The sequence below is a fragment of the Polyodon spathula genome, chromosome 16 (assembly GCF_017654505.1).
Source record: "Polyodon spathula isolate WHYD16114869_AA chromosome 16, ASM1765450v1, whole genome shotgun sequence".
NCBI classification, from domain to species: Eukaryota; Metazoa; Chordata; class Actinopteri; order Acipenseriformes; family Polyodontidae; genus Polyodon; species Polyodon spathula.
This window is the reverse complement of record NC_054549.1, coordinates 38673517-38681096: the sequence shown is the minus strand read 5'-3', so window position 1 is coordinate 38681096 and position 7580 is coordinate 38673517.

Genomic DNA, 7580 nt, shown 5'->3' with positions numbered 1-7580 from the left:
CCCTCCGTCCCTCAGCTCTACCAACTAGACCACACTCCCTCCCTCCGTCCCTCAGCTCTACCCACTAGACCACACTCCCTCCCTCTGTCCCTCAGCTCTACCGACTAGACCACACTCCCTCCCTCTGTCCCTCAGCTCTACCCACTAGACCACACTCCCTCCCTCTGTCCCTCCCTCTGTCCCTCAGCTCTACCCACTAGACCACACTCCCTCCCTCTGTCCCTCAGCTCTACCCACTAGACCACACTCCCTCGCTCCCTCCATCACTCAGCTCTACCAACTAGACCACACTCCCTCCCTCCCGTCCCTCAGCTCTACCAACTAGACCACACTCCCTCCCTCCGTCCCTCAGCTCTACCAACTAGACCACACTCCCTCCCTCCGTCCCTCAGCTCTACCAACTAGACCACACTCCCTCCCTCTGTCCCTCAGCTCTACCAACTAGACCACACTCCCTCCCTCTGTCCCTCAGCTCTACCAACTAGACCACACTCCCTCCCTCCGTCCCTCAGCTCTACCCACTAGACCACACTCCCTCCCTCTGTCCCTCAGCTCTACCAACTAGACCACACTCCCTCCCTCTGTCCCTCAGCTCTACCAACTAGACCACACTCCCTCCCTCCGTCCCTCAGCTCTACCCACTAGACCACACTCCCTCCCTCCGTCCCTCAGCTCTACCCACTAGACCACACTCCCTCCCTCCGTCCCTCAGCTCTACCCACTAGACCACACTCCCTCCCTCCTGGGGGGAGACGGAGTCGAATGGGGATCTGGTGTGAGGACTAGAGAGTAGTGAGTCGAGATGTGATCTGGTGTGAGTGAGACAGAGAGTCGAGATGGTTGATCTGGTGATGGAGACGAAGCGCGACCCCCGATCCCTCTGGTGTGAGGAGGGAACAGGAGGGAGACAGGGAGCGGAGCAAGGGGGTCGAGATGGGTTATCTGGTGTGACCGGAGGGAGACACAGAGAGTCGAGATGGTGATCTGGTGTGGGAGAGACAGAGAGTCCCATGGGAGACCTAACTGGTAGCCCGTGGGAGAACAGAGACTCTATGGTTGAACTGGTGTGAGGCCCGGATGCAGGCTCTAGACTGGTGATCTGGTGAGAGTAAGGGAGACAGGGACTCTACACCCACTAGATGGATCCGGGGTGAGCTCTACAAGGGACAGCACTCACGCTACCCACGCAGAGAGTCGATTTCCTGTGAATCTGGTCCCTCTGAGCCCTCTTCGAATGGGTGATCTGGTGTGCGTAGGAGGGAGTAGTGAGTCGACATGGGCTCAGCTCTACCCACTAGACCACACTTCCTCCCTCCATCCTCAGCTCTACCCACTAGACCACACTGCCTCCCTCCCTCCTGTCACTCAGCTCTACCCACTAGACCACACTCCCTCCCTCCATCCCTCAGCTCTACCCACTAGACCACTCCCTCCCTCCCTCCATCACTCAGCTCTACCCACTAGACCACACTTCCTCCCTCTCCGTCACTCAGCTCTACCCACTAGACCACACTCCCTCCCTCCCTCCATCACTCAGCTCTACCCACTAGACCACACTGCCTCCCTCCCTCCCCGTCACTCAGCTCTACCCACTAGACCACACTGCCTCCTCCCTCCATCACTCAGCTGTACCCACTAGACCCCGGTGGTGACGGAGGGATCCTGGTGGAGGTGAGTGAGAGTCGACATGGGTGATCTGGTGTGACGGAGGGAGGGAGGTGTAGTCGAGATGGGTGATCTGGTGTCACGGAGGGAGGGAGGTAGTGAGTCGAGATGATGGTGATCTGGTGTGACTGGAGGGAGGGAGTCGCATGGGTGAGTCGAGGTATGGCAGTGATCGACTGGTGGTGACGGAGGTGTCCGGAGGTAACTTAGTGAGTCGGATGGGTGATCTGGTGTGAGGGAGGGAGGGAGGTAGTGATTCGCTATCCCACTAGACCACACTGCCTCCCTCCCTCCGTCCCTCAGCTCTACCCACTAGACCACACTGCCTCCCTCCCAGTCCCTCTCACTCTACCCTCTAGACCACACTGCCTCCCTCCCTGTCATCAGCATGGGCCACTAGAACCACACTGCAGCTAATTGGATGAAGTCAGCTATACCCAATACACCCGTTGCCTAATCCCAGTGTAATTCTGGAGCATTGCTGTCTGATCTGGGGCCAGGATTACAGTGTGATTTACTAGAGGCACATTCATGCCAATCAGATTACAATAAAACATTTCCAAAAAACAAGAGTACCCACTAACAGTTAAAGATGGGACCACACTGTCCTCCCTCCACATTAGCAGGAGGGGCTTGCTGTACAGATGCAGTCACCCACTAGACCACACGAGTGTCTCTCTGTCCACATTAGCAGGAGGAGCTTGCTGTACAGATGCAGTCAGACACTGAGGTCCATCGGGAGCGAGTGTCTCTCTGTCCACATTAGCAGGAGGAGCTTGCTGTACAGATGCAGTCAGACACTCAGGTCCATCGGGAGCGAGTGTCTCTCTGTCCACATTAGCAGGAGGAGCTTGCTGTACAGAGCAGCTAATTGGATGAAGTATATAAAAATAACCCGTTGCCTAATCCCAGTGTAATTCTGGAGCATTGCTGTCTGATCTGGGGCCAGGATTACAGTGTGATTTACAGAGGCACATTCATGCCAATCAGATTACAATAAAACATTTCCAAAAAACAAGAGTACAAAACGTAACAGTTAAAGATGGGAGCGAGTGTCTCTCTGTCCACATTAGCAGGAGGAGCTTGCTGTACAGATGCAGTCAGACACTGAGGTCCATCGGGAGCGAGTGTCTCTCTGTCCACATTAGCAGGAGGAGCTTGCTGTACAGATGCAGTCAGACACTGAGGTCCATCGGGAGCGAGTGTCTCTCTGTCCACATTAGCAGGAGGAGCTTGCTGTACAGATGCAGTCAGACACTGAGGTCCATCGGGAGCGAGTGTCTCTCTGTCCACATTAGCAGGAGGAGCTTGCTGTACAGATGCAGTCAGAAACTGAGGTCCATCATGTTTAGAGAAAGGCTGAGCTGGAGGCTTTCTTCAGTGCAGTGCATTCAAAGATTTCATTTCAAGCTATTGTTTACTGTTTGAAATATATATTTTAGGTATTCTGGGGACATGGCCGAGGTCTCCTCCTTAACAGCTGGGGTAGCTGCATAAGAGACTGTGCGCATTAATACATTCATGCATTCATACATACATTCACACATTCATGCATTAATACATTAACACATTCAGTCAGACATACATTCTCTCTGTCATACATTAATACATTCACACAATACATTCATACATTCATACATTAATACATTACATTAATACATTAATACATTCACACATTCATACATACATTAATACATTAATACATTCATACATTCATACATTACATACATTCATGCATTAATACATTTCACACATTCATACATTAATACATTAATACATTCATACATTAATACATTCATACATTCATGCATTAATACATTCATACATTCATACATTAATACATTAATACATTCACACATTCATACATTAATACATTAATACATTCATACATTCATACATTCACATTAATACATTCATACATTAATACATTAATACATTCATACATTAATACATTCATACATTCATGCATTAATACATTAATACATTCATACATTAATACATTAATACATTCATGCATTAATACATTAATACATTCATACATTAATACATTCACACATTCATGCATTAATACAGTCACACATTCATACATTAATACATTAATACATTCATGCATTAATACATTAATACATTCATACATTCATGCATTAATACATTAATACATTCATACATTAATACATTCACACATTCATACATTAATACATTCATACATTCATACATTCACACATTCATGCATTAATACATTAATACATTCATACATTAATACATTTACATTCATACATTCATACATTAATACATTAATACATTCATACATTAATACATTAATACATTCATACATTACATTCATACATTCATACATTAATACATTAATACATTAATACATTCATACATTCACACATTCATGCATTAATACATTAATACATTCATACATTAATACATTAATACATTACATTCATACATTAATACATACATTCACACATTCATACATACATTAATACATCATACATAATACATTAATACATTACATTAATACATTCATACATTCATACATTCATACATTAATACATTAATACATTCATGCATTCATGCATTCATGCATTCACACATACATTAATACATTCACACATTCATACATTAATACATTAATACATTCACACATTCATACATTAATACATTAATACATTCACACATTCATACATTAATACATTAATACATTACATTCATACATTAATACATTAATACATTCATCACGCATTCACACATACATTAATACATTCACGCATTCATTCTGCATTCACGCATTCATTACATTCACACATTACATTCATTCACGCATTCACGCATTCACGCATTCACGCATTCACGCATTCACACATTCGCATTCACGCATTCACGCATTCACGCATTCTGCATTCACACATTCATTCACATTCACGCATTCACACATCACATTCACGCATTCACGCATTCACATCGCATTCACGCATTCACGCATTCACATTCACACATTTCATTCACATTCACGCATTCACGCATTCACACATTCATACATTCACACATCGCATTCATCACATTCATTCTCGCATTCACGCATTCACACATTCACGCATTCACGCATTCTCGCATTCACGCACATTCACACATTCATTCACATTCACGCATTCACGCATTCATTCTCGCATTCATTCACACATTCACGCATTCACACATTCACACATCACATTCACACATTCACGCATTCACGCATTCACACATTAATACATTCATACATTCACACATTCACACATTCACACATTCACACATTCACGCATTCACACATTCACACATTCTCACATTCACACATTCACACATTCACACATTCACACATTCACGCATTCACACATTCATACATTCACACATTCATACATTCACGCATTCACGCATTCACGCATTCACGCATTCACACATTCACACATTCACACATTCACGCATTCACACATTCACACATTCACACATTCACACATTCACACATCACACATTCACACATTCACACATTCACACATTCACACATTCACACATTCACACATTCACACATTCACACATTCACACATTCACACATTCACACATTCACACATTCACACATTCACACATTCACACATTCACACATTCACACATTCACACATTCACACATTCACACATTCACACATTCACACATTCACACATTCACACACTCACACATTCACACATTCACACATTCACACACTCACACATTCACACATTCACACATTCACACATTCACACATTCACACATTCACACATTCACACATTCACAGAGCATTCACATTCACATTCACACATTCAACACTTCTCACATTCGCAGCATTCACAACAATTTCACACAATTCTTCCGCATTCACACTTCTCACATTTACACACTCATTCACAACATTCACACATTCACCATTCACGGCATTCACACATTCACCGACATTCTCCGCATTCACACATCACATTCTCACATTCACCACATTCACGAGCTTCCCACATTCACACATCTCTCATTCACACTTCTCACATTCTCACATTCTCACAGTCACGAATTTCACACATTCTCACATTCACCATTCTCACATTCAACACACTTCACACATGTTCACACAGCTTCACATTCTCACATTCACAACACATTCTCGCATTCACACATTCACGCATTACATTCACACATTCTCGCATTCACGCATTCATGCATTCACGCATTCATACATTAATACATTCACACATTACATTCACACATTCACACATTCACACATTCACACATTCACACATTCACACATTCACACATTCACACATTCACACATTCACACATTCACACATTCACACATTCACACATTCACGCATTCACACATTCACACATTCACGCATTCACACATTCACACATTCACACATTCACGCATTCACACATTCACACATTCACACATTCACACATTCACACATTCACACATTCACACATTCACACATTCACACATTCACACATTCACACATTCACACATTCACACATTCACACATTCACACATTCACACATTCACACATTCACACATTCACACATTCACACATTCACACATTCACACATTCACACATTCACACATTCACACATTCACACATTCACACATTCACACATTCACACACTCACACATTCACACATTCACACATTCACACATTCACACATTCACACATTCACACATTCACACATCACACATTCACACATTCACACATTCACACATTCACACATTCACACATTCACACATTCACACATTCACACATTCACACATTCACACATTCACACATTCACACATTCACACATTCACACATTCACGCATTCTCACATTCACACATGGCACAGTCACACATTCACACATTACACATTCACACATTCACACATTGCACAGTGATACCTCATGCCCGGCCTGCCTGCCTAACAATGAATTTGACCTTTAAAGGTTTCTGAAAGGTTCAAGACACTCTGTCTGTCCCTCTGCCTCCCTCCCTCTCTCAGCCCTGACGTGCTTTCATTGCACATGTTGTCTTTGTGTCCCTGCCTGTGTGTATACGTTCTCATGGCACTGGGACAGAGGGGCAGCCGGAGAGCTGCCTGGCTCCTGCAGTGATACTGTGTGTCTGTGGGCTCAATGACAGCTGCTCCCTCGCACACCACCCTCTCCCCCCTCTCTCTGTCCCTTACTCGGGTAAACTGCACCATTCAGAAATGCTTGAGGAAACGGAGTACTTTCAGTGACATGTGTTAGACTGGAAGTCGGCTTCAGTGTCGGTTCAGCACTGTTAAGTGCTTGGTGGTTCGGTGTCGGTTCAGCACTGTTAAGTGCTTGGTGGTTCGGTGTCGGTTCAGCACTGTTAAGTGCTTGGTGGTTCGGTGTCGGTTCAGCACTGTTAAGTGCTTGGTGGTTCGGTGTCGGTTCAGCACTGTTAAGTGCTTGGTGGTTCGGTGTCGGTTCAGCACTGTTAAGTGCTTGGTGGTTCGGTGTCGGTTCAGCACTGTTAAGTGCTTGGTGGTTCGGTGTCGGTTCAGCACTGTTAAGTGCTTGGTGGTTCGGTGTCGGTTCAGCACTGTTAAGTGCTTGGTGGTTCGGTGTCGGTTCAGCACTGTTAAGTGCTTGGTGGTTCGGTGTCGGTTCAGCACTGTTAAGTGCTTGGTGGTTCGGTGTCGGTTCAGCACTGTTAAGTGCTTGGTGGTTCGGTGTCGGTTCAGCACTGTTAAGTGCTTGGTGGTTCGGTGTCGGTTCAGCACTGTTAAGTGCTTGGTGGTTCGGTGTCGGTTCAGCACTGTTAAGTGCTTGGTGGTTCGGTGTCGGTTCAGCACTGTTAAGTGCTTGGTGGTTCGGTGTCGGTTCAGCACTGTTAAGTGCTTGGTGGTTCGGTGTCGG